At 48.5% G+C, this 25,299-nt stretch overlaps 7 non-coding genes and 2 pseudogenes across 7 annotated transcripts; all 9 read left to right on the top strand.

Moving 5' to 3' along the window:
- Positions 1-1,927: 1,927 nt before the first annotated feature.
- On the top strand, positions 1,928-2,118 carry LOC130333070 (U2 spliceosomal RNA). Its single transcript, XR_008875431.1, has one exon. It is a non-coding gene; the product is annotated as a U2 spliceosomal RNA (small nuclear RNA).
- Positions 2,119-4,222: 2,104 nt separating this feature from the next.
- Positions 4,223-4,413, top strand: LOC130333069 (U2 spliceosomal RNA). The gene has a single exon (XR_008875430.1). It is a non-coding gene; the product is annotated as a U2 spliceosomal RNA (small nuclear RNA).
- Positions 4,414-6,505: 2,092 nt separating this feature from the next.
- LOC130333068 (U2 spliceosomal RNA) lies at positions 6,506-6,696 on the top strand. The gene has a single exon (XR_008875429.1). It is a non-coding gene; the product is annotated as a U2 spliceosomal RNA (small nuclear RNA).
- Positions 6,697-8,790: 2,094 nt separating this feature from the next.
- Positions 8,791-8,981, top strand: LOC130333067 (U2 spliceosomal RNA). The gene has a single exon (XR_008875428.1). It is a non-coding gene; the product is annotated as a U2 spliceosomal RNA (small nuclear RNA).
- Positions 8,982-11,076: 2,095 nt separating this feature from the next.
- On the top strand, positions 11,077-11,267 carry LOC130333066 (U2 spliceosomal RNA). The gene has a single exon (XR_008875427.1). It is a non-coding gene; the product is annotated as a U2 spliceosomal RNA (small nuclear RNA).
- A 2,095-nt stretch (positions 11,268-13,362) lies between these two features.
- Positions 13,363-13,514, top strand: LOC130333044 (U2 spliceosomal RNA; annotated as a pseudogene).
- A 5,809-nt stretch (positions 13,515-19,323) lies between these two features.
- Positions 19,324-19,503, top strand: LOC130333026 (U2 spliceosomal RNA; annotated as a pseudogene).
- Positions 19,504-21,592: 2,089 nt separating this feature from the next.
- Positions 21,593-21,783, top strand: LOC130333020 (U2 spliceosomal RNA). Its single transcript, XR_008875403.1, has one exon. It is a non-coding gene; the product is annotated as a U2 spliceosomal RNA (small nuclear RNA).
- A 2,077-nt stretch (positions 21,784-23,860) lies between these two features.
- On the top strand, positions 23,861-24,051 carry LOC130333065 (U2 spliceosomal RNA). Its single transcript, XR_008875426.1, has one exon. It is a non-coding gene; the product is annotated as a U2 spliceosomal RNA (small nuclear RNA).
- Positions 24,052-25,299: the final 1,248 nt, after the last annotated feature.

Genomic DNA, 25,299 nt, shown 5'->3' with positions numbered 1-25,299 from the left:
CTGGCCGCTGTTGGAGCGTCCAGGCACAGGACTTCTGCTGCTGCTGACTAAATGGCCTCCTTAATTGGATCATTTGAGTAGCCAGCACACCTGTGCAGGTAGGGCATGACATGATAGGCAGCTGCCTTGATAGCGGGTGGGTGCTGAATGTTCCTAATTGACAAAATAAGATTAATGCTTATGAAGAAAAATAAAATCTCATCCCTTCCCCAATATCGCGCCACACCCCTACCCCTTAATTCCCTGGTTGAACTTGATGGACATATGTCTTTTTTCGACCGTACTAACTATGTAACTATGTAACATAACATGGGGGGGGGGGGGGGGGGTCTCCTGGCTGTTCACACAGGTGTGTCATTGCTGTACATTGACCATGCATTGCTTCTGTGGTATTGCAAAGGCAAAGACAAATGCTTCCAGCCATCCATTGCACTAATGGATTGGTCATCAGCTGGCTGTCTATGTCCCGCATCAATATAGACCAAAGTACAGAGGGTTAGGCTATGCTATTGTGCACCTACCTGATGCATCAGAAGGTGCGAGGCCCTTGCTAAATTCTGTGCACAGACTTTGAGATCTATACTTTAGACTGTATCTAAACCTGCTCCAACATGGACTGACATTCTGGCCTACTTTCAGCCGATGCGACTTGTCTGTCGCTGAACAGTCGCTTTTTATGTATTCAGCACCTATGTATAATGTTGTAAAAATGCTCTAGAAGCTAAAGTCGCAGAAATGTCACACATATTTGGCCTGCAACTTTCTGTGCGACAAATTCAGACAGGAAAAATCAGTATAAATCCTTAGAAAATTATCCCCCAGTGTCTCCATCTGCTGGCGGTATTGAATAAGCATTGCTGCACTGATGGGGTATGCATTAGACGAAAAAAAAGAAGAAAAAGAAGAATAATACGCCCAGAAAAGAGGCGAAAAGGAGAAAAACGTAAAAAAACGTGAAAAAAAAGTAAGAGGAAGAGAAGGGAAAAAAAGGTGGAAATGGGTTTAAAAGTGATTTCGGCGGAGAAATATATATATATATATATATATATATATACGCGCACACACACACATATATATAAACGTATTCTCCGTTGAGATATTGCAGCCGCTGCTGTGTCCAGGCCCAGGAGCCTTAGCACTGTGCTGTGATGTCACTCAATACCACTGACATCACTAGGTGTAAACAACATCTCTCCTTTGCTGTGTATGTGACTATGGAGCTGTTTGGTGATGTCGTCTATTATGGCCTTCATAGAAGCAACAGGAGATTGTTGCATCCATCTAGAACCCTCAGAACTACAGTGCTATGATGTCACTCACTTCCACAGGCCTTGCAGAGTGTAAACAACAACAACCCAGCTTTGTTGTGTATGTAACCATAGGGATTTGTGATGTCACCTAGAACCTTCACAGCAGCGACAGCTTTATGAGGAGCATCAGCACTGCTCTGCCTGAGCAGAACCATCACCGCCATAGGTTGTCAAATAACCCGGGTTTAACCCACACAGGTAAGTCCAATGGGGTGCAGGCATGTCCTCTATGCTTACAGCTTCCCGTGGGTGTTGGTTTGATACCGTTTGGGGACAGCCAAGGAGGCATCTGCAGGCAACAAAGGTAGGTGTGTGCTTGTGTGTGTGTTTCCTATGCAGATCCTAAGCCCAGTGTCACATGCAAGTAGGAGGAGTAAGAAGGGTTCCTGGCAAATCCGGGTTATGGATTGCATTTAAAAAGGCCCCGTGGGAGTGCAATGGGCCCCTGTCTTGCTGCTTAGCAATAATGGTATGGGTTTAGGTTCTGCTGTGTGTACTGGTGGTTGACTGCCCCCCAGCCCAGAGTGTGCATGGAAAATTGTCTGGCAGCCTCCCTGACAGCAAGCAGTGATAGTGCCCATGAAGGGCACCTTGTTGGGCCCGCCCCTTTCACGGTTATCGCTTCTCGGCCTTTTGGCTAAGATCAAGTGTAGTATCTGTTCTTATCAGTTTAATATCTGATACGTCCCCTATCTGGGGACCATATATTAAATGGATTTTTGAGAACGGGGGCCGATTTCGAAGCTTGCTTCCGTCGCCCTATGCATTGACCCGATATGGCAGTATCTTCGGGTACAGTGCACCACCCCCTTACAGGGTTAAAAAGAAAGATTCCTACTTTCATTGCTACCTGCTTGCTGGCTAGCCAGCTAGCCAGCCCTGTGGGCCTTGCTGCTGCTGCAGCCAAAAAACAAAAGGTGGTGCTGCTGCTGCTTCTGCTGCTTCTGCTTCTGCTTGTGTCTGGCCGCTGTTGGAGCGTCCAGGCACAGGACTTCTGCTGCTGCTGACTAAATGGCCTCCTTAATTGGATCATTTGAGTAGCCAGCACACCTGTGCAGGTAGGGCATGACATGATAGGCAGCTGCCTTGATAGCGGGTGGGTGCTGAATGTTCCTAATTGACAAAATAAGATTAATGCTTATGAAGAAATATAAAATCTCATCCCTTCCCCAATATCGCGCCACACCCCTACCCCTTAATTCCCTGGTTGAACTTGATGGACATATGTCTTTTTTCGACCGTACTAACTATGTAACTATGTAACATAACATGGGGGGGGGGGGGGTCTCCTGGCTGTTCACACAGGTGTGTCATTGCTGTACATTGACCATGCATTGCTTCTGTGGTATTGCAAAGGCAAAGACAAATGCTTCCAGCCATCCATTGCACTAATGGATTGGTCATCAGCTGGCTGTCTATGTCCCGCATCAATATAGACCAAAGTACAGAGGGTTAGGCTATGCTATTGTGCACCTACCTGATGCATCAGAAGGTGCGAGGCCCTTGCTAAATTCTGTGCACAGACTTTGAGATCTATACTTTAGACTGTATCTAAACCTGCTCCAACATGGACTGACATTCTGGCCTACTTTCAGCCGATGCGACTTGTCTGTCGCTGAACAGTCGCTTTTTATGTATTCAGCACCTATGTATAATGTTGTAAAAATGCTCTAGAAGCTAAAGTCGCAGAAATGTCACACATATTTGGCCTGCAACTTTCTGTGCGACAAATTCAGACAGGAAAAATCAGTATAAATCCTTAGAAAATTATCCCCCAGTGTCTCCATCTGCTGGCGGTATTGAATAAGCATTGCTGCACTGATGGGGTATGCATTAGACGAAAAAAAAGAAGAAAAAGAAGAATAATACGCCCAGAAAAGAGGCGAAAAGGAGAAAAACGTAAAAAAAACGTGAAAAAAAAGTAAGAGGAAGAGAAGGGAAAAAAAGGTGGAAATGGGTTTAAAAGTGATTTCGGCGGAGAAATATATATATATCTATATATATATATATATATATATATATATATATATATATATATACGCGCACACACACACATATATATAAACGTATTCTCCGTTGAGATATTGCAGCCGCTGCTGTGTCCAGGCCCAGGAGCCTTAGCACTGTGCTGTGATGTCACTCAATACCACTGACATCACTAGGTGTAAACAACATCTCTCCTTTGCTGTGTATGTGACTATGGAGCTGTTTGGTGATGTCGTCTATTATGGCCTTCATAGAAGCAACAGGAGATTGTTGCATCCATCTAGAACCCTCAGAACTACAGTGCTATGATGTCACTCACTTCCACAGGCCTTGCAGAGTGTAAACAACAACAACCCAGCTTTGTTGTGTATGTAACCATAGGGATTTGTGATGTCACCTAGAACCTTCACAGCAGCGACAGCTTTATGAGGAGCATCAGCACTGCTCTGCCTGAGCAGAACCATCACCGCCATAGGTTGTCAAATAACCCGGGTTTAACCCACACAGGTAAGTCCAATGGGGTGCAGGCATGTCCTCTATGCTTACAGCTTCCCGTGGGTGTTGGTTTGATACCGTTTGGGGACAGCCAAGGAGGCATCTGCAGGCAACAAAGGTAGGTGTGTGCTTGTGTGTGTGTTTCCTATGCAGATCCTAAGCCCAGTGTCACATGCAAGTAGGAGGAGTAAGAAGGGTTCCTGGCAAATCCGGGTTATGGATTGCATTTAAAAAGGCCCCGTGGGAGTGCAATGGGCCCCTGTCTTGCTGCTTAGCAATAATGGTATGGGTTTAGGTTCTGCTGTGTGTACTGGTGGTTGACTGCCCCCCAGCCCAGAGTGTGCATGGAAAATTGTCTGGCAGCCTCCCTGACAGCAAGCAGTGATAGTGCCCATGAAGGGCACCTTGTTGGGCCCGCCCCTTTCACGGTTATCGCTTCTCGGCCTTTTGGCTAAGATCAAGTGTAGTATCTGTTCTTATCAGTTTAATATCTGATACGTCCCCTATCTGGGGACCATATATTAAATGGATTTTTGAGAACGGGGGCCGATTTCGAAGCTTGCTTCCGTCGCCCTATGCATTGACCCGATATGGCAGTATCTTCGGGTACAGTGCACCACCCCCTTACAGGGTTAAAAAGAAAGATTCCTACTTTCATTGCTACCTGCTTGCTGGCTAGCCAGCTAGCCAGCCCTGTGGGCCTTGCTGCTGCTGCAGCCAAAAAACAAAAGGTGGTGCTGCTGCTGCTTCTGCTGCTTCTGCTTCTGCTTGTGTCTGGCCGCTGTTGGAGCGTCCAGGCACAGGACTTCTGCTGCTGCTGACTAAATGGCCTCCTTAATTGGATCATTTGAGTAGCCAGCACACCTGTGCAGGTAGGGCATGACATGATAGGCAGCTGCCTTGATAGCGGGTGGGTGCTGAATGTTCCTAATTGACAAAATAAGATTAATGCTTATGAAGAAATATAAAATCTCATCCCTTCCCCAATATCGCGCCACACCCCTACCCCTTAATTCCCTGGTTGAACTTGATGGACATATGTCTTTTTTCGACCGTACTAACTATGTAACTATGTAACATAACATGGGGGGGGGGGTCTCCTGGCTGTTCACACAGGTGTGTCATTGCTGTACATTGACCATGCATTGCTTCTGTGGTATTGCAAAGGCAAAGACAAATGCTTCCAGCCATCCATTGCACTAATGGATTGGTCATCAGCTGGCTGTCTATGTCCCGCATCAATATAGACCAAAGTACAGAGGGTTAGGCTATGCTATTGTGCACCTACCTGATGCATCAGAAGGTGCGAGGCCCTTGCTAAATTCTGTGCACAGACTTTGAGATCTATACTTTAGACTGTATCTAAACCTGCTCCAACATGGACTGACATTCTGGCCTACTTTCAGCCGATGCGACTTGTCTGTCGCTGAACAGTCGCTTTTTATGTATTCAGCACCTATGTATAATGTTGTAAAAATGCTCTAGAAGCTAAAGTCGCAGAAATGTCACACATATTTGGCCTGCAACTTTCTGTGCGACAAATTCAGACAGGAAAAATCAGTATAAATCCTTAGAAAATTATCCCCCAGTGTCTCCATCTGCTGGCGGTATTGAATAAGCATTGCTGCACTGATGGGGTATGCATTAGACGAAAAAAAAGAAGAAAAAGAAGAATAATACGCCCAGAAAAGAGGCGAAAAGGAGAAAAACGTAAAAAAACGTGAAAAAAAAGTAAGAGGAAGAGAAGGGAAAAAAAGGTGGAAATGGGTTTAAAAGTGATTTCGGCGGAGAAATATATATATATATATATATATATATATATATATATATATATATATATACGCGCACACACACACATATATATAAACGTATTCTCCGTTGAGATATTGCAGCCGCTGCTGTGTCCAGGCCCAGGAGCCTTAGCACTGTGCTGTGATGTCACTCAATACCACTGACATCACTAGGTGTAAACAACATCTCTCCTTTGCTGTGTATGTGACTATGGAGCTGTTTGGTGATGTCGTCTATTATGGCCTTCATAGAAGCAACAGGAGATTGTTGCATCCATCTAGAACCCTCAGAACTACAGTGCTATGATGTCACTCACTTCCACAGGCCTTGCAGAGTGTAAACAACAACAACCCAGCTTTGTTGTGTATGTAACCATAGGGATTTGTGATGTCACCTAGAACCTTCACAGCAGCGACAGCTTTATGAGGAGCATCAGCACTGCTCTGCCTGAGCAGAACCATCACCGCCATAGGTTGTCAAATAACCCGGGTTTAACCCACACAGGTAAGTCCAATGGGGTGCAGGCATGTCCTCTATGCTTACAGCTTCCCGTGGGTGTTGGTTTGATACCGTTTGGGGACAGCCAAGGAGGCATCTGCAGGCAACAAAGGTAGGTGTGTGCTTGTGTGTGTGTTTCCTATGCAGATCCTAAGCCCAGTGTCACATGCAAGTAGGAGGAGTAAGAAGGGTTCCTGGCAAATCCGGGTTATGGATTGCATTTAAAAAGGCCCCGTGGGAGTGCAATGGGCCCCTGTCTTGCTGCTTAGCAATAATGGTATGGGTTTAGGTTCTGCTGTGTGTACTGGTGGTTGACTGCCCCCCAGCCCAGAGTGTGCATGGAAAATTGTCTGGCAGCCTCCCTGACAGCAAGCAGTGATAGTGCCCATGAAGGGCACCTTGTTGGGCCCGCCCCTTTCACGGTTATCGCTTCTCGGCCTTTTGGCTAAGATCAAGTGTAGTATCTGTTCTTATCAGTTTAATATCTGATACGTCCCCTATCTGGGGACCATATATTAAATGGATTTTTGAGAACGGGGGCCGATTTCGAAGCTTGCTTCCGTCGCCCTATGCATTGACCCGATATGGCAGTATCTTCGGGTACAGTGCACCACCCCCTTACAGGGTTAAAAAGAAAGATTCCTACTTTCATTGCTACCTGCTTGCTGGCTAGCCAGCTAGCCAGCCCTGTGGGCCTTGCTGCTGCTGCAGCCAAAAAACAAAAGGTGGTGCTGCTGCTGCTTCTGCTGCTTCTGCTTCTGCTTGTGTCTGGCCGCTGTTGGAGCGTCCAGGCACAGGACTTCTGCTGCTGCTGACTAAATGGCCTCCTTAATTGGATCATTTGAGTAGCCAGCACACCTGTGCAGGTAGGGCATGACATGATAGGCAGCTGCCTTGATAGCGGGTGGGTGCTGAATGTTCCTAATTGACAAAATAAGATTAATGCTTATGAAGAAATATAAAATCTCATCCCTTCCCCAATATCGCGCCACACCCCTACCCCTTAATTCCCTGGTTGAACTTGATGGACATATGTCTTTTTTCGACCGTACTAACTATGTAACTATGTAACATAACATGGGGGGGGGGGGGGGTCTCCTGGCTGTTCACACAGGTGTGTCATTGCTGTACATTGACCATGCATTGCTTCTGTGGTATTGCAAAGGCAAAGACAAATGCTTCCAGCCATCCATTGCACTAATGGATTGGTCATCAGCTGGCTGTCTATGTCCCGCATCAATATAGACCAAAGTACAGAGGGTTAGGCTATGCTATTGTGCACCTACCTGATGCATCAGAAGGTGCGAGGCCCTTGCTAAATTCTGTGCACAGACTTTGAGATCTATACTTTAGACTGTATCTAAACCTGCTCCAACATGGACTGACATTCTGGCCTACTTTCAGCCGATGCGACTTGTCTGTCGCTGAACAGTCGCTTTTTATGTATTCAGCACCTATGTATAATGTTGTAAAAATGCTCTAGAAGCTAAAGTCGCAGAAATGTCACACATATTTGGCCTGCAACTTTCTGTGCGACAAATTCAGACAGGAAAAATCAGTATAAATCCTTAGAAAATTATCCCCCAGTGTCTCCATCTGCTGGCGGTATTGAATAAGCATTGCTGCACTGATGGGGTATGCATTAGACGAAAAAAAAGAAGAAAAAGAAGAATAATACGCCCAGAAAAGAGGCGAAAAGGAGAAAAACGTAAAAAAACGTGAAAAAAAAGTAAGAGGAAGAGAAGGGAAAAAAAGGTGGAAATGGGTTTAAAAGTGATTTCGGCGGAGAAATATATATATATATATATATATATATATATATATATATATATATATACGCGCACACACACACATATATATAAACGTATTCTCCGTTGAGATATTGCAGCCGCTGCTGTGTCCAGGCCCAGGAGCCTTAGCACTGTGCTGTGATGTCACTCAATACCACTGACATCACTAGGTGTAAACAACATCTCTCCTTTGCTGTGTATGTGACTATGGAGCTGTTTGGTGATGTCGTCTATTATGGCCTTCATAGAAGCAACAGGAGATTGTTGCATCCATCTAGAACCCTCAGAACTACAGTGCTATGATGTCACTCACTTCCACAGGCCTTGCAGAGTGTAAACAACAACAACCCAGCTTTGTTGTGTATGTAACCATAGGGATTTGTGATGTCACCTAGAACCTTCACAGCAGCGACAGCTTTATGAGGAGCATCAGCACTGCTCTGCCTGAGCAGAACCATCACCGCCATAGGTTGTCAAATAACCCGGGTTTAACCCACACAGGTAAGTCCAATGGGGTGCAGGCATGTCCTCTATGCTTACAGCTTCCCGTGGGTGTTGGTTTGATACCGTTTGGGGACAGCCAAGGAGGCATCTGCAGGCAACAAAGGTAGGTGTGTGCTTGTGTGTGTGTTTCCTATGCAGATCCTAAGCCCAGTGTCACATGCAAGTAGGAGGAGTAAGAAGGGTTCCTGGCAAATCCGGGTTATGGATTGCATTTAAAAAGGCCCCGTGGGAGTGCAATGGGCCCCTGTCTTGCTGCTTAGCAATAATGGTATGGGTTTAGGTTCTGCTGTGTGTACTGGTGGTTGACTGCCCCCCAGCCCAGAGTGTGCATGGAAAATTGTCTGGCAGCCTCCCTGACAGCAAGCAGTGATAGTGCCCATGAAGGGCACCTTGTTGGGCCCGCCCCTTTTACGGTTATCGCTTCTCGGCCTTTTGGCTAAGATCAAGTGTAGTATCTGTTCTTATCAGTTTAATATCTGATACGTCCCCTATCTGGGGACCATATATTAAATGGATTTTTGAGAACGGGGGCCGATTTCGAAGCTTGCTTCCGTCGCCCTATGCATTGACCCGATATGGCAGTATCTTCGGGTACAGTGCACCACCCCCTTACAGGGTTAAAAAGAAAGATTCCTACTTTCATTGCTACCTGCTTGCTGGCTAGCCAGCTAGCCAGCCCTGTGGGCCTTGCTGCTGCTGCTGCAGCCAAAAAACAAAAGGTGGTGCTGCTGCTGCTTCTGCTGCTTCTGCTTCTGCTTGTGTCTGGCCGCTGTTGGAGCGTCCAGGCACAGGACTTCTGCTGCTGCTGACTAAATGGCCTCCTTAATTGGATCATTTGAGTAGCCAGCACACCTGTGCAGGTAGGGCATGAGATGATAGGCAGCTGCCTTGATAGTGGGTGGGTGCTGAATGTTCCTAATTGACAAAATAAGATTAATGCTTATGAAGAAATATAAAATCTCATCCCTTCCCCAATATCGCGCCACACCCCTACCCCTTAATTCCCTGGTTGAACTTGATGGACATATGTCTTTTTTCGACCGTACTAACTATGTAACTATGTAACATAACATGGGGGGGGGGGGGGGTCTCCTGGCTGTTCACACAGGTGTGTCATTGCTGTACATTGACCATGCATTGCTTCTGTGGTATTGCAAAGGCAAAGACAAATGCTTCCAGCCATCCATTGCACTAATGGATTGGTCATCAGCTGGCTGTCTATGTCCCGCATCAATATAGACCAAAGTACAGAGGGTTAGGCTATGCTATTGTGCACCTACCTGATGCATCAGAAGGTGCGAGGCCCTTGCTAAATTCTGTGCACAGACTTTGAGATCTATACTTTAGACTGTATCTAAACCTGCTCCAACATGGACTGACATTCTGGCCTACTTTCAGCCGATGCGACTTGTCTGTCGCTGAACAGTCGCTTTTTATGTATTCAGCACCTATGTATAATGTTGTAAAAATGCTCTAGAAGCTAAAGTCGCAGAAATGTCACACATATTTGGCCTGCAACTTTCTGTGCGACAAATTCAGACAGGAAAAATCAGTATAAATCCTTAGAAAATTATCCCCCAGTGTCTCCATCTGCTGGCGGTATTGAATAAGCATTGCTGCACTGATGGGGTATGCATTAGACGAAAAAAAAGAAGAAAAAGAAGAATAATACGCCCAGAAAAGAGGCGAAAAGGAGAAAAACGTAAAAAAACGTGAAAAAAAAGTAAGAGGAAGAGAAGGGAAAAAAAGGTGGAAATGGGTTTAAAAGTGATTTCGGTGGAGAAATATATATATATATATATATATATATATATATATATATATATATACGCGCACACACACACATATATATAAACGTATTCTCCGTTGAGATATTGCAGCCGCTGCTGTGTCCAGGCCCAGGAGCCTTAGCACTGTGCTGTGATGTCACTCAATACCACTGACATCACTAGGTGTAAACAACATCTCTCCTTTGCTGTGTATGTGACTATGGAGCTGTTTGGTGATGTCGTCTATTATGGCCTTCATAGAAGCAACAGGAGATTGTTGCATCCATCTAGAACCCTCAGAACTACAGTGCTATGATGTCACTCACTTCCACAGGCCTTGCAGAGTGTAAACAACAACAACCCAGCTTTGTTGTGTATGTAACCATAGGGATTTGTGATGTCACCTAGAACCTTCACAGCAGCGACAGCTTTATGAGGAGCATCAGCACTGCTCTGCCTGAGCAGAACCATCACCGCCATAGGTTGTCAAATAACCCGGGTTTAACCCACACAGGTAAGTCCAATGGGGTGCAGGCATGTCCTCTATGCTTACAGCTTCCCGTGGGTGTTGGTTTGATACCGTTTGGGGACAGCCAAGGAGGCATCTGCAGGCAACAAAGGTAGGTGTGTGCTTGTGTGTGTGTTTCCTATGCAGATCCTAAGCCCAGTGTCACATGCAAGTAGGAGGAGTAAGAAGGGTTCCTGGCAAATCCGGGTTATGGATTGCATTTAAAAAGGCCACGTGGGAGTGCAATGGGCCCCTGTCTTGCTGCTTAGCAATAATGGTATGGGTTTAGGTTCTGCTGTGTGTACTGGTGGTTGACTGCCCCCCAGCCCAGAGTGTGCATGGAAAATTGTCTGGCAGCCTCCCTGACAGCAAGCAGTGATAGTGCCCATGAAGGGCACCTTGTTGGGCCCGCCCCTTTCACGGTTATCGCTTCTCGGCCTTTTGGCTAAGATCAAGTGTAGTATCTGTTCTTATCAGTTTAATATCTGATACGTCCCCTATCTGGGGACCATATATTAAATGGATTTTTGAGAACGGGGGCCGATTTCGAAGCTTGCTTCCGTCGCCCTATGCATTGACCCGATATGGCAGTATCTTCGGGTACAGTGCACCACCCCCTTACAGGGTTAAAAAGAAAGATTCCTACTTTCATTGCTACCTGCTTGCTGGCTAGCCAGCTAGCCAGCCCTGTGGGCCTTGCTGCTGCTGCAGCCAAAAAACAAAAGGTGGTGCTGCTGCTGCTTCTGCTGCTTCTGCTTCTGCTTGTGTCTGGCCGCTGTGGGAGCGTCCAGGCACAGGACTTCTGCTGCTGCTGACTAAATGGCCTCCTTAATTGGATCATTTGAGTAGCCAGCACACCTGTGCAGGTAGGGCATGACATGATAGGCAGCTGCCTTGATAGCGGGTGGGTGCTGAATGTTCCTAATTGACAAAATAAGATTAATGCTTATGAAGAAATATAAAATCTCATCCCTTCCCCAATATCGCGCCACACCCCTACCCCTTAATTCCCTGGTTGAACTTGATGGACATATGTCTTTTTTCGACCGTACTAACTATGTAACTATGTAACATAACATGGGGGGGGGGGGGGGGGGGTCTCCTGGCTGTTCACACAGGTGTGTCATTGCTGTACATTGACCATGCATTGCTTCTGTGGTATTGCAAAGGCAAAGACAAATGCTTCCAGCCATCCATTGCACTAATGGATTGGTCATCAGCTGGCTGTCTATGTCCCGCATCAATATAGACCAAAGTACAGAGGGTTAGGCTATGCTATTGTGCACCTACCTGATGCATCAGAAGGTGCGAGGCCCTTGCTAAATTCTGTGCACAGACTTTGAGATCTATACTTTAGACTGTATCTAAACCTGCTCCAACATGGACTGACATTCTGGCCTACTTTCAGCCGATGCGACTTGTCTGTCGCTGAACAGTCGCTTTTTATGTATTCAGCACCTATGTATAATGTTGTAAAAATGCTCTAGAAGCTAAAGTCGCAGAAATGTCACACATATTTGGCCTGCAACTTTCTGTGCGACAAATTCAGACAGGAAAAATCAGTATAAATCCTTAGAAAATTATCCCCCAGTGTCTCCATCTGCTGGCGGTATTGAATAAGCATTGCTGCACTGATGGGGTATGCATTAGACGAAAAAAAAGAAGAAAAAGAAGAATAATACGCCCAGAAAAGAGGCGAAAAGGAGAAAAACGTAAAAAAAACTTGAAAAAAAAGTAAGAGGAAGAGAAGGGAAAAAAAGGTGGAAATGGGTTTAAAAGTGATTTCGGCGGAGAAATATATATATATATATATATATATATATATATATATATATATACGCGCACACACACACATATATATAAACGTATTCTCCGTTGAGATATTGCAGCCGCTGCTGTGTCCAGGCCCAGGAGCCTTAGCACTGTGCTGTGATGTCACTCAATACCACTGACATCACTAGGTGTAAACAACATCTCTCCTTTGCTGTGTATGTGACTATGGAGCTGTTTGGTGATGTCGTCTATTATGGCCTTCATAGAAGCAACAGGAGATTGTTGCATCCATCTAGAACCCTCAGAACTACAGTGCTATGATGTCACTCACTTCCACAGGCCTTGCAGAGTGTAAACAACAACAACCCAGCTTTGTTGTGTATGTAACCATAGGGATTTGTGATGTCACCTAGAACCTTCACAGCAGCGACAGCTTTATGAGGAGCATCAGCACTGCTCTGCCTGAGCAGAACCATCACCGCCATAGGTTGTCAAATAACCCGGGTTTAACCCACACAGGTAAGTCCAATGGGGTGCAGGCATGTCCTCTATGCTTACAGCTTCCCGTGGGTGTTGGTTTGATACCGTTTGGGGACAGCCAAGGAGGCATCTGCAGGCAACAAAGGTAGGTGTGTGCTTGTGTGTGTGTTTCCTATGCAGATCCTAAGCCCAGTGTCACATGCAAGTAGGAGGAGTAAGAAGGGTTCCTGGCAAATCCGGGTTATGGATTGCATTTAAAAAGGCCCCGTGGGAGTGCAATGGGCCCCTGTCTTGCTGCTTAGCAATAATGGTATGGGTTTAGGTTCTGCTGTGTGTACTGGTGGTTGACTGCCCCCCAGCCCAGAGTGTGCATGGAAAATTGTCTGGCAGCCTCCCTGACAGCAAGCAGTGATAGTGCCCATGAAGGGCACCTTGTTGGGCCCGCCCCTTTCACGGTTATCGCTTCTCGGCCTTTTGGCTAAGATCAAGTGTAGTATCTGTTCTTATCAGTTTATACTGACCTGGCAGGGGAGATACCATGATCGCTACGGTCTGAAGAACTCCAAGCATTGTGGTAGAGATTTTGCGTAGTACGATTGCAGTACTTTTCGTTCTTATTAGAACCGCATTTCTCTAGAGCATACCACCTGAAGATCGTCTCCTGCCTGCCTCGGAACATCTGAAGAAGGAGAAGATCTTGAAGACTGCAGCTCCGGAAGAAGCCGACGAAGAACCTGGAAGAAGGGAATCGGCGGTGAATTCCGGAACAGCGGCGAAGAGGAAGGCGGCGCAGAATCTTTTCGAAGAAACTCGCTGCCTCTGGAGAAGGATTTGCATAGCTCCTCCCACCGGGACCGGATCTGCATAGCTCCTCCCACCCGGGAAAGAAGACTTTGCGAAGCCTCTCTCCACAAGCAAGCAAGGAAGCGGAAAAGAGCCTGCTGGAAGAAGCCATGGCCTCAACCAGCAAGTCCACCCAGGAGGCTGCAGGGCAAGGCCTGGAGGTCCAGCCCCAACCACAGCAAGCTTCAACCTCCACCACGGCAAGGCAGAAGGGCGGCAGAATTCCTAACCTGGAAGCTGGAGCCCTGGATGAGGCAGACTGTTGCCTTGAAGCTCAAGCCCGTGGACGGAAGGGTGCCGGACATGTCCCACGACGTGTTCTGCAAGAAGATGCTGGCGGATCAAGGCTTCCCCACGGCTGACACCCTGGGAATAGCAACCTTCTTTTCGGGAATCTTCTACATCACCTTTGCCACCATTGGGACCTGTAGAAGATACTGGGAGGTGGTGAAAGCGGCGAGTCCCGAATCCCCTTTCTCTCGCTTTGTGGGCAACTGCCTTATTCAAAGAGAGGAGAGGCGGGTGACGGTCTCAATGCGGAACCCACACACCCCAGGCACGGACATCTCGACCTTCCTGAAGCGCTTCTGCACCGTGGTGAGGGAGCCCACCCGCATCCTGAACTCACTCGGATACTGGACCTGCAAGTGGTCTGTGGTCGTCAGACTCAACAAGAACCCTGCTTCTCCAGACGGACTACAGCACCTGCCAACGACATTTTCCTTGGGCAACTCCACAGGACTTATCTTCTACCCGGACATGCCGCAGACCTGCAGGAGATGTGGCAAGATGGGCCACGAGGGCAAGGACTGTACGGAGGATGCCTGCAGGTATTGCCGTGTGACAGGTCACACGACCAAGGACTGCCCCAAGAGCAAGACCTGCAACCTCTGCGGACTGGCAGCCCACAGCTACAAGGACTGCCCCCAGAGGGAGAGAACATGGGCATCTGTGGCAGCGAGAGCACCGAAGCCAGCCCCAGCTCCGGAGCCAACACCACGGATGGCCAAGCCGACCAAGGAGGGTAAGAAGGCGAAAGCCACCACCCCTGCCCCGTCCCGCCCCTCCCCTGCCCCTCCCGCCCCATCCCCTGCCCCTCCCGCCCCATCTCCTGCCCCATCCCGCCCCACCCCTGCCCCATCCCGTCCCACCCCTGCCCCATCCCGTCCCACCCCTGCCCCATCCCGTCCCACCCCTGCCCCTCCTGCCCCATCCCGTCCCACCCCCGCCCCTCCTGCCCCATCCCGTCCCACCCCTGCCCCATCCCGCCCCACCCCCGCCCCCCGTACCCCACCCCGGCCCACCCCCGCCCCCCGTACCCCACCCCGGCCCACCCCTGCCCCGTCCTCCCCTGCCCGGCCCACCCCTGCCCCGTCCTCCCCTGCCCGGGCACTCTCTCCTGCCCCCCGCCCCACCCAGCCTCCTTTCTCTCCTGGCCCAGCAGCACCTAACCCCCCTCCAGCTGCTGGTGCCCGCCCTTCGGAGGACTTTCCTGTGCTTCCTCCCCCAGGTACCATACAGAGGAAGAGGAAAGGAAGGGACAACATATCAGAAGAGTCCCACAAAAGAAAGATAATCGAGACCTGCGAGACCCCTCAAGCTTCAGATGAGGAGGAGGAGATGGAGCAGGTCTGCGAGAGCCTTGAGGCTTCAGAAGGAGAGGAGGTGATGGAGCAGGCCCAAGTGGAGCAGGTCCAAGCAGAGCCAGTCCAAGCTCAATCTATGGAGGAGCTGCTGCAGGACCCAGAGGTTAAGAAAATCCTGGACACTCCGTCCAACACGGTCTACGACGAGTTCTTGGAAGGGCGCTACGAGAAGCCACAGGAGCCGACAGGCGCCAGAGAAGAGGACCCGTCCGACCAGACTGGTAACTAGTATCAGAACTAACCTCTCTTTTTATTCCCATGGCTGATCTCAACATCTTCTGCATTAATGTGAGGAGTATTAGAGCTTGGTTTAGATTTCAGACTGTTCTTACGTTCTTAGATTCCCAGAGGTGTGATGTTTACATGTTGCAGGAATGTGCTTTGTCTGCTTCTAGGTCTTACAACCATCTGGCCAGGCAGTGGCCTCACGGCCCTTCCTACTGGTCTGGTGGGGGCGACAATAGGTCTGCGGGGGTGGCCATCCTGATCAGGGGAGGTAACTTTGCACTTGATTCCGTCCGGGAGCTCGTCTGTGGCAGACTTCTTGTCGCAGACGGTTCCTGGGCGGGTGAGCCCGTGCGGCTCATCAACGTGTATGCCTCCCCTGAGAGGGATGTCCGACTGGAGGTTCTCCAGGCCCTGCGGGCTGAACTCGCCACCACTAGGGCAGTAGTGTTGGGTGGTGACTTCAACTGCCCCATTGAGGTGGACGGGCGCAGTTCTGGCACATCCGCCAACCTGGACGTGACGTCTAAACTGCTGATTGAGATGGTGACGGAGGCATCCTTGCAGGACGTTGTCGGGTCCATCGGGAACGGCTCCGTAAACTATACGTGGAGCCGCCCCGATGGCTCGCTCCGTTCTCGGATAGACTTCATCTTCACTTCGAGAGCAGTCAGAAAGGTGTCGTACTCTATGGTCCCCTGCTTCTTCTCTGACCACAGGGCCATTCGATTCCGGGGGACTCTGGGCCATGGATTCCCACCTGGCCCGGGCTCCTGGAAGTTGAATTGTGCCCTGTTGGAGCAGAGGGAGGCCATGGAGGAACTTAGGGATGCTTACCTTGTATGGCGAAATGACAAATGTCTGTTCAAGTGCATCAGCGATTGGTGGGAATATGTTAAAGTCGAATTCCGTTGTTTCTTTCAGGCAAAAGGCAGACAACAGGCGTGTGCGAAGAAGTGGGACTTGAGGAAACTGCAGCGCGAGCTGCGGTCCCTGCAGGACCTGCTCCAGTGTGGCTGGGACGTCAGGGAGGAGCTGGAGGAGACCAAAAAGAGCTTGAAAAGGCACTTTGAGGAGGAATCCAAGCGAATCGTCTTTCGTTCCAAGGTGGAGAACCTGGAGAAGGGTGAGAAATGTAACTCTTTCTTTTTCAGGAAGCTCCATGCCGGCCACACGCCCCTGACTGAGCTACGAGATGAGACCGGACACATGAGAAGCGGCAAGGAGGAAGTGATGGGGGTCGTCCACGACTTCTACAGCAACCTCTACGCCCCCAAGTCATCCGACCCCTAAGCCGCCGAGAGGTTCCTGTCAGGTGTCACTAACGTTGTTGATCCCGCAGGTGCGGCGGCTATGGACGATCCCTTGACGGTGGGGGAGCTGCTCTCTGCCGCTAAATCCTTTAAGCCCGGCAAGACCCCGGGCAGTGACGGTCTCCCGGCCGAGCTCTACGTAGCGCTGGGTGACCTGATCTGTCCGGACCTGTTGGAGGTGTACGAGGAGATGGTGGTGGGGGGCAGAATGCCTCCGTCGTTGAGGGAAGGGATGATCACGATCTTGTATAAGCGGAAGGGGGAGAGATGTGACCTGAAAAACTGGCGTCCCATCTCTCTCCTGAACGTGGACTACAAGATCCTCGCCAAGGTGCTGGCCAACAGGCTGAAACCTGTCATGGGGCAGATCGTCCATCCGGACCAGACCTGCAGCATTCCTGGCCGCAGGATTGCTGACAGCCTTGCCCTTGTGAGAGACACGGTCCATTACATCCAGGACCGCGGGGGCCGCGCCGCCCTGGTCAGCTTAGATCAGGAGAAGGCGTTCGACCGTGTCTCCCATGCATTCATGGACAGGGTTTTGCGCAGGCTGGGTCTGGGGAAGATGTTTTGCTCTTTTGTTAACGTTATGTATTTTGACATTTACAGCACGGTGTTGGTGAACGGCTGGAAGACTGACCCCTTTTCCATTCTTTCAGGGGTTAGACAAGGCTGCCCTCTTTCACCTCTCCTTTTTGTTTGTGTTATAGAGCTCTTCGCTGAGACTATCCGGCAGAATGGAGAGATCAGAGGGATCACCGCACCAGGACCAGATCGCCACGAGGTCAAGTGCTCGCTCTACATGGACGACGTGACCGTCTTCTGCGCTGACCAGCGTTCGGTGACTGCACTCGTCCAGACCTGCGAGGACTTCGGCAGAGCTTCGGGGGCAAAAGTCAACTGCGGGAAGTCGGAGGCCATGCTCTTCGGGGAATGGCACCTGGCTTCTTCCGCCCCCTTCCCCTTTACTATTAAGCCGGACTTCATTCAAATTCTTGGAGTCTGGTTCGGGAAGGAAGGAGCGGCCCTTAAGTCTTGGCAAGACCGACTAGGAAGGATAAACTCGAAGATCGGACTGTGGAGCTCCAGAAAGCTCACGATGGAAGGCAAGGCACTTGTCCTGCGGAGTGAAGTTTTGCCTGTGCTCCAATACACCGCACAGGCCTGGCCTCCCCATACCACCGTTTGCAAGGCCATCACCCGGACAGTGTTTGGCTTCGTCTGGGGCAAAATGGACAGAGTCAAGAGGACCGTGATGTACAAGGAACCCCGCAAGGGTGGGAAGGGAATACCCGACATCCCCGCTCTGCTGAGGGCCTCCTTTGCATGTGTCACGGTGCAGCGGACTCTTGTAGAAAAGACTGGCTCAGCGGGCAGGTCCATGTCTCGCTTGCTTCTCATGCCCCTCTGGAGACAGCTGGGCTGGGACAAGTGGGACAGCTCCATCCCTTACAACTGGAGCACTCCCTGGTTCTATGGGGATGTTGTCCGGTTTGTGAGGGAGCACCAGCTGGAAGGACTGAAACCAGACCTATGGAAGCCAAAGACAATCCACAAGCTCATCCGAGCTAAGGACTCGACCGAGCTGGTTCCGGGACTCCCCGCAGCCACTGCAGAGACAGTTTGGAACAATGTGGCCTCAAAGCGGCTTACCAATGGACACAAGGACTTGTCGTGGATGGCCGTCATGGGAGGTCTCTCTCTCAGGTCATTCATGCATGCCCGCAACCTGTGCAAGACCCGGTACTGCCCCCGTTGCCCCTACGTGGAGGAAACATCTTTCCACGTGTTTTGGCAGTGCCCCTTTGCACAGGGTCTGTTGGACGCCCTAGAACAGGAACTCAGAGACTCAGTGCCCAGGAGCTGCCTATCGTACCATTCGGTGCTTTACGGCCTCTTCCCTGGGACCCACGACGTGGAGGCCATCCAGGAGGCCTGGCGCCTTATGAACTGTTTTAAGGACGCAGTGTGGCTTGCCAGGAACCGCCTCGTGATCAACAGGGAAAACATGTCCGTCCGGGACTGCCGCAGGTTCATCAAGAACCTGCTTAGAGACTATTCCATCTTGGACAGCTCGGCCGTTGATGAGGAAGAAGAGGAGTGAAGACCCCTCTCCTTCTCCCATGTCTCCCTGAAGATACAGCCCAACAGTTTGGCCCTGTGATCCGCCCCCTCCCTACCCCCACATAGTCGCCCACACCCTAACCCGATCACAGATTGTATTATTTGGTTTTTGTTTGATCTCTTGTGCTTTTCTATTGCAGGATTGAGCTGAATGTTAGAGTAGCATGGTGTGCGATGTATAGCTTAGGGAACCTTTGCTGTGTATTGTACTATCATGCTTTGTGTGACTGTAATTTATTGTACGACTTGTAATGACTGAACGGTAAATAAAGCTCTTTCAATCAAAAAAAAAAAATCTGTTCTTATCAGTTTAATATCTGATACGTCCCCTATCTGGGGACCATATATTAAATGGATTTTTGAGAACGGGGACCGATTTCGAAGCTTGCTTCCGTCGCCCTATGCATTGACCCGATATGGCAGTATCTTCGGGTACAGTGCACCACCCCCTTACAGGGTTAAAAAGAAAGATTCCTACTTTCATTGCTACCTGCTTGCTGGCTAGCCAGCTAGCCAGCCCTGTGGGCCTTGCTGCTGCTGCAGCCAAAAAACAAAAGGTGGTGCTGCTGCTGCTTCTGCTGCTTCTGCTTCTGCTTGTGTCTGGCCGCTGTTGGAGCGTCCAGGCACAGGACTTCTGCTGCTGCTGACTAAATGGCCTCCTTAATTGGATCATTTGAGTAGCCAGCACACCTGTGCAGGTAGGGCATGACATGATAGGCAGCTGCCTTGATAGCGGGTGGGTGCTGAATGTTCCTAATTGACAAAATAAGATTAATGCTTATGAAGAAATATAAAATCTCATCCCTTCCCCAATATCGCGCCACACCCCTACCCCTTAATTCCCTGGTTGAACTTGATGGACATATGTCTTTTTTCGACCGTACTAACTATGTAACTATGTAACATAACATGGGGGGGGGGGGGGTCTCCTGGCTGTTCACACAGGTGTGTCATTGCTGTACATTGACCATGCATTGCTTCTGTGGTATTGCAAAGGCAAAGACAAATGCTTCCAGCCATCCATTGCACTAATGGATTGGTCATCAGCTGGCTGTCTATGTCCCGCATCAATATAGACCAAAGTACAGAGGGTTAGGCTATGCTATTGTGCACCTACCTGATGCATCAGAAGGTGCGAGGCCCTTGCTAAATTCTGTGCACAGACTTTGAGATCTATACTTTAGACTGTATCTAAACCTGCTCCAACATGGACTGACATTCTGGCCTACTTTCAGCCGATGCGACTTGTCTGTCGCTGAACAGTCGCTTTTTATGTATTCAGCACCTATGTATAATGTTGTAAAAATGCTCTAGAAGCTAAAGTCGCAGAAATGTCACACATATTTGGCCTGCAACTTTCTGTGCGACAAATTCAGACAGGAAAAATCAGTATAAATCCTTAGAAAATTATCCCCCAGTGTCTCCATCTGCTGGCGGTATTGAATAAGCATTGCTGCACTGATGGGGTATGCATTAGACGAAAAAAAAGAAGAAAAAGAAGAATAATACGCCCAGAAAAGAGGCGAAAAGGAGAAAAACGTAAAAAAACGTGAAAAAAAAGTAAGAGGAAGAGAAGGGAAAAAAAGGTGGAAATGGGTTTAAAAGTGATTTCGGCGGAGAAATATATATATATATATATATATATATATATATATATATATATATGCGCACACACACACATATATATAAACGTATTCTCCGTTGAGATATTGCAGCCGCTGCTGTGTCCAGGCCCAGGAGCCTTAGCACTGTGCTGTGATGTCACTCAATACCACTGACATCACTAGGTGTAAACAACATCTCTCCTTTGCTGTGTATGTGACTATGGAGCTGTTTGGTGATGTCGTCTATTATGGCCTTCATAGAAGCAACAGGAGATTGTTGCATCCATCTAGAACCCTCAGAACTACAGTGCTATGATGTCACTCACTTCCACAGGCCTTGCAGAGTGTAAACAACAACAACCCAGCTTTGTTGTGTATGTAACCATAGGGATTTGTGATGTCACCTAGAACCTTCACAGCAGCGACAGCTTTATGAGGAGCATCAGCACTGCTCTGCCTGAGCAGAACCATCACCGCCATAGGTTGTCAAATAACCCGGGTTTAACCCACACAGGTAAGTCCAATGGGGTGCAGGCATGTCCTCTATGCTTACAGCTTCCCGTGGGTGTTGGTTTGATACCGTTTGGGGACAGCCAAGGAGGCATCTGCAGGCAACAAAGGTAGGTGTGTGCTTGTGTGTGTGTTTCCTATGCAGATCCTAAGCCCAGTGTCACATGCAAGTAGGAGGAGTAAGAAGGGTTCCTGGCAAATCCGGGTTATGGATTGCATTTAAAAAGGCCCCGTGGGAGTGCAATGGGCCCCTGTCTTGCTGCTTAGCAATAATGGTATGGGTTTAGGTTCTGCTGTGTGTACTGGTGGTTGACTGCCCCCCAGCCCAGAGTGTGCATGGAAAATTGTCTGGCAGCCTCCCTGACAGCAAGCAGTGATAGTGCCCATGAAGGGCACCTTGTTGGGCCCGCCCCTTTCACGGTTATCGCTTCTCGGCCTTTTGGCTAAGATCAAGTGTAGTATCTGTTCTTATCAGTTAAATATCTGATACGTCCCCTATCTGGGGACCATATATTAAATGGATTTTTGAGAACGGGGGCCGATTTCGAAGCTTGCTTCCGTCGCCCTATGCATTGACCCGATATGGCAGTATCTTCGGGTACAGTGCACCACCCCCTTACAGGGTTAAAAAGAAAGATTCCTACTTTCATTGCTACCTGCTTGCTGGCTAGCCAGCTAGCCAGCCCTGTGGGCCTTGCTGCTGCTGCAGCCAAAAAACAAAAGGTGGTGCTTCTGCTGCTTCTGCTTCTGCTTGTGTCTGGCCGCTGTTGGAGCGTCCAGGCACAGGACTTCTGCTGCTGCTGACTAAATGGCCTCCTTAATTGGATCATTTGAGTAGCCAGCACACCTGTGCAGGTAGGGCATGACATGATAGGCAGCTGCCTTGATAGCGGGTGGGTGCTGAATGTTCCTAATTGACAAAATAAGATTAATGCTTATGAAGAAATATAAAATCTCATCCCTTCCCCAATATCGCGCCACACCCCTACCCCTTAATTCCCTGGTTGAACTTGATGGACATATGTCTTTTTTCGACCGTACTAACTATGTAACTATGTAACATAACATGGGGGGGGGGGGGTCTCCTGGCTGTTCACACAGGTGTGTCATTGCTGTACATTGACCATGCATTGCTTCTGTGGTGTTGCAAAGGCAAAGACAAATGCTTCCAGCCATCCATTGCACTAATGGATTGGTCATCAGCTGGCTGTCTATGTCCCGCATCAATATAGACCAAAGTACAGAGGGTTAGGCTATGCTATTGTGCACCTACCTGATGCATCAGAAGGTGCGAGGCCCTTGCTAAATTCTGTGCACAGACTTTGAGATCTATACTTTAGACTGTATCTAAACCTGCTCCAACATGGACTGACATTCTGGCCTACTTTCAGCCGATGCGACTTGTCTGTCGCTGAACAGTCGCTTTTTATGTATTCAGCACCTATGTATAATGTTGTAAAAATGCTCTAGAAGCTAAAGTCGCAGAAATGTCACACATATTTGGCCTGCAACTTTCTGTGCGACAAATTCAGACAGGAAAAATCAGTATAAATCCTTAGAAAATTATCCCCCAGTGTCTCCATCTGCTGGCGGTATTGAATAAGCATTGCTGCACTGATGGGGTATGCATTAGACGAAAAAAAAGAAGAAAAAGAAGAATAATACGCCCAGAAAAGAGGCGAAAAGGAGAAAAACGTAAAAAAACGTGAAAAAAAAGTAAGAGGAAGAGAAGGGAAAAAAAGGTGGAAATGGGTTTAAAAGTGATTTCGGCGGAGAAATATATATATATATATATATATATATATATATATATATATACGCGCACACACACACATATATATAAACGTATTCTCCGTTGAGATATTGCAGCCGCTGCTGTGTCCAGGCCCAGGAGCCTTAGCACTGTGCTGTGATGTCACTCAATACCACTGACATCACTAGGTGTAAACAACATCTCTCCTTTGCTGTGTATGTGACTATGGAGCTGTTTGGTGATGTCGTCTATTATGGCCTTCATAGAAGCAACAGGAGATTGTTGCATCCATCTAGAACCCTCAGAACTACAGTGCTATGATGTCACTCACTTCCACAGGCCTTGCAGAGTGTAAACAACAACAACCCAGCTTTGTTGTGTATGTAACCATAGGGATTTGTGATGTCACCTAGAACCTTCACAGCAGCGACAGCTTTATGAGGAGCATCAGCACTGCTCTGCCTGAGCAGAACCATCACCGCCATAGGTTGTCAAATAACCCGGGTTTAACCCACACAGGTAAGTCCAATGGGGTGCAGGCATGTCCTCTATGCTTACAGCTTCCCGTGGGTGTTGGTTTGATACCGTTTGGGGACAGCCAAGGAGGCATCTGCAGGCAACAAAGGTAGGTGTGTGCTTGTGTGTGTGTTTCCTATGCAGATCCTAAGCCCAGTGTCACATGCAAGTAGGAGGAGTAAGAAGGGTTCCTGGCAAATCCGGGTTATGGATTGCATTTAAAAAGGCCCCGTGGGAGTGCAATGGGCCCCTGTCTTGCTGCTTAGCAATAATGGTATGGGTTTAGGTTCTGCTGTGTGTACTGGTGGTTGACTGCCCCCCAGCCCAGAGTGTGCATGGAAAATTGTCTGGCAGCCTCCCTGACAGCAAGCAGTGATAGTGCCCATGAAGGGCACCTTGTTGGGCCCGCCCCTTTCACGGTTATCGCTTCTCGGCCTTTTGGCTAAGATCAAGTGTAGTATCTGTTCTTATCAGTTTAATATCTGATACGTCCCCTATCTGGGGACCATATATTAAATGGATTTTTGAGAACGGGGGCCGATTTCGAAGCTTGCTTCCGTCGCCCTATGCATTGACCCGATATGGCAGTATCTTCGGGTACAGTGCACCACCCCCTTACAGGGTTAAAAAGAAAGATTCCTACTTTCATTGCTACCTGCTTGCTGGCTAGCCAGCTAGCCAGCCCTGTGGGCCTTGCTGCTGCTGCAGCCAAAAAACAAAAGGTGGTGCTGCTGCTGCTTCTGCTGCTTCTGCTTCTGCTTGTGTCTGGCCGCTGTTGGAGCGTCCAGGCACAGGACTTCTGCTGCTGCTGACTAAATGGCCTCCTTAATTGGATCATTTGAGTAGCCAGCACACCTGTGCAGGTAGGGCATGACATGATAGGCAGCTGCCTTGATAGCGGGTGGGTGCTGAATGTTCCTAATTGACAAAATAAGATTAATGCTTATGAAGAAATATAAAATCTCATCCCTTCCCCAATATCGCGCCACACCCCTACCCCTTAATTCCCTGGTTGAACTTGATGGACATATGTCTTTTTTCGACCGTACTAACTATGTAACTATGTAACATAACATGGGGGGGGGGGGGGTCTCCTGGCTGTTCACACAGGTGTGTCATTGCTGTACATTGACCATGCATTGCTTCTGTGGTATTGCAAAGGCAAAGACAAATGCTTCCAGCCATCCATTGCACTAATGGATTGGTCATCAGCTGGCTGTCTATGTCCCGCATCAATATAGACCAAAGTACAGAGGGTTAGGCTATGCTATCGTGCACCTACCTGATGCATCAGAAGGTGCGAGGCCCTTGCTAAATTCTGTGCACAGACTTTGAGATCTATACTTTAGACTGTATCTAAACCTGCTCCAACATGGACTGACATTCTGGCCTACTTTCAGCCGATGCGACTTGTCTGTCGCTGAACAGTCGCTTTTTATGTATTCAGCACCTATGTATAATGTTGTAAAAATGCTCTAGAAGCTAAAGTCGCAGAAATGTCACACATATTTGGCCTGCAACTTTCTGTGCGACAAATTCAGACAGGAAAAATCAGTATAAATCCTTAGAAAATTATCCCCCAGTGTCTCCATCTGCTGGCGGTATTGAATAAGCATTGCTGCACTGATGGGGTATGCATTAGACGAAAAAAAAGAAGAAAAAGAAGAATAATACGCCCAGAAAAGAGGCGAAAAGGAGAAAAACGTAAAAAAACGTGAAAAAAAAGTAAGAGGAAGAGAAGGGAAAAAAAGGTGGAAATGGGTTTAAAAGTGATTTCGGCGGAGAAATATATATATATATATATATATATATATATATATATATATATATATATACGCGCACACACACACATATATATAAA

This window comes from Hyla sarda, unplaced genomic scaffold (assembly GCF_029499605.1).
Source record: "Hyla sarda isolate aHylSar1 unplaced genomic scaffold, aHylSar1.hap1 scaffold_398, whole genome shotgun sequence".
NCBI classification, from domain to species: domain Eukaryota; kingdom Metazoa; phylum Chordata; class Amphibia; order Anura; family Hylidae; genus Hyla; species Hyla sarda.
The sequence above is the reverse complement of the archived record's forward strand: the minus strand, read 5'-3'. Positions and strand labels throughout refer to the sequence as shown.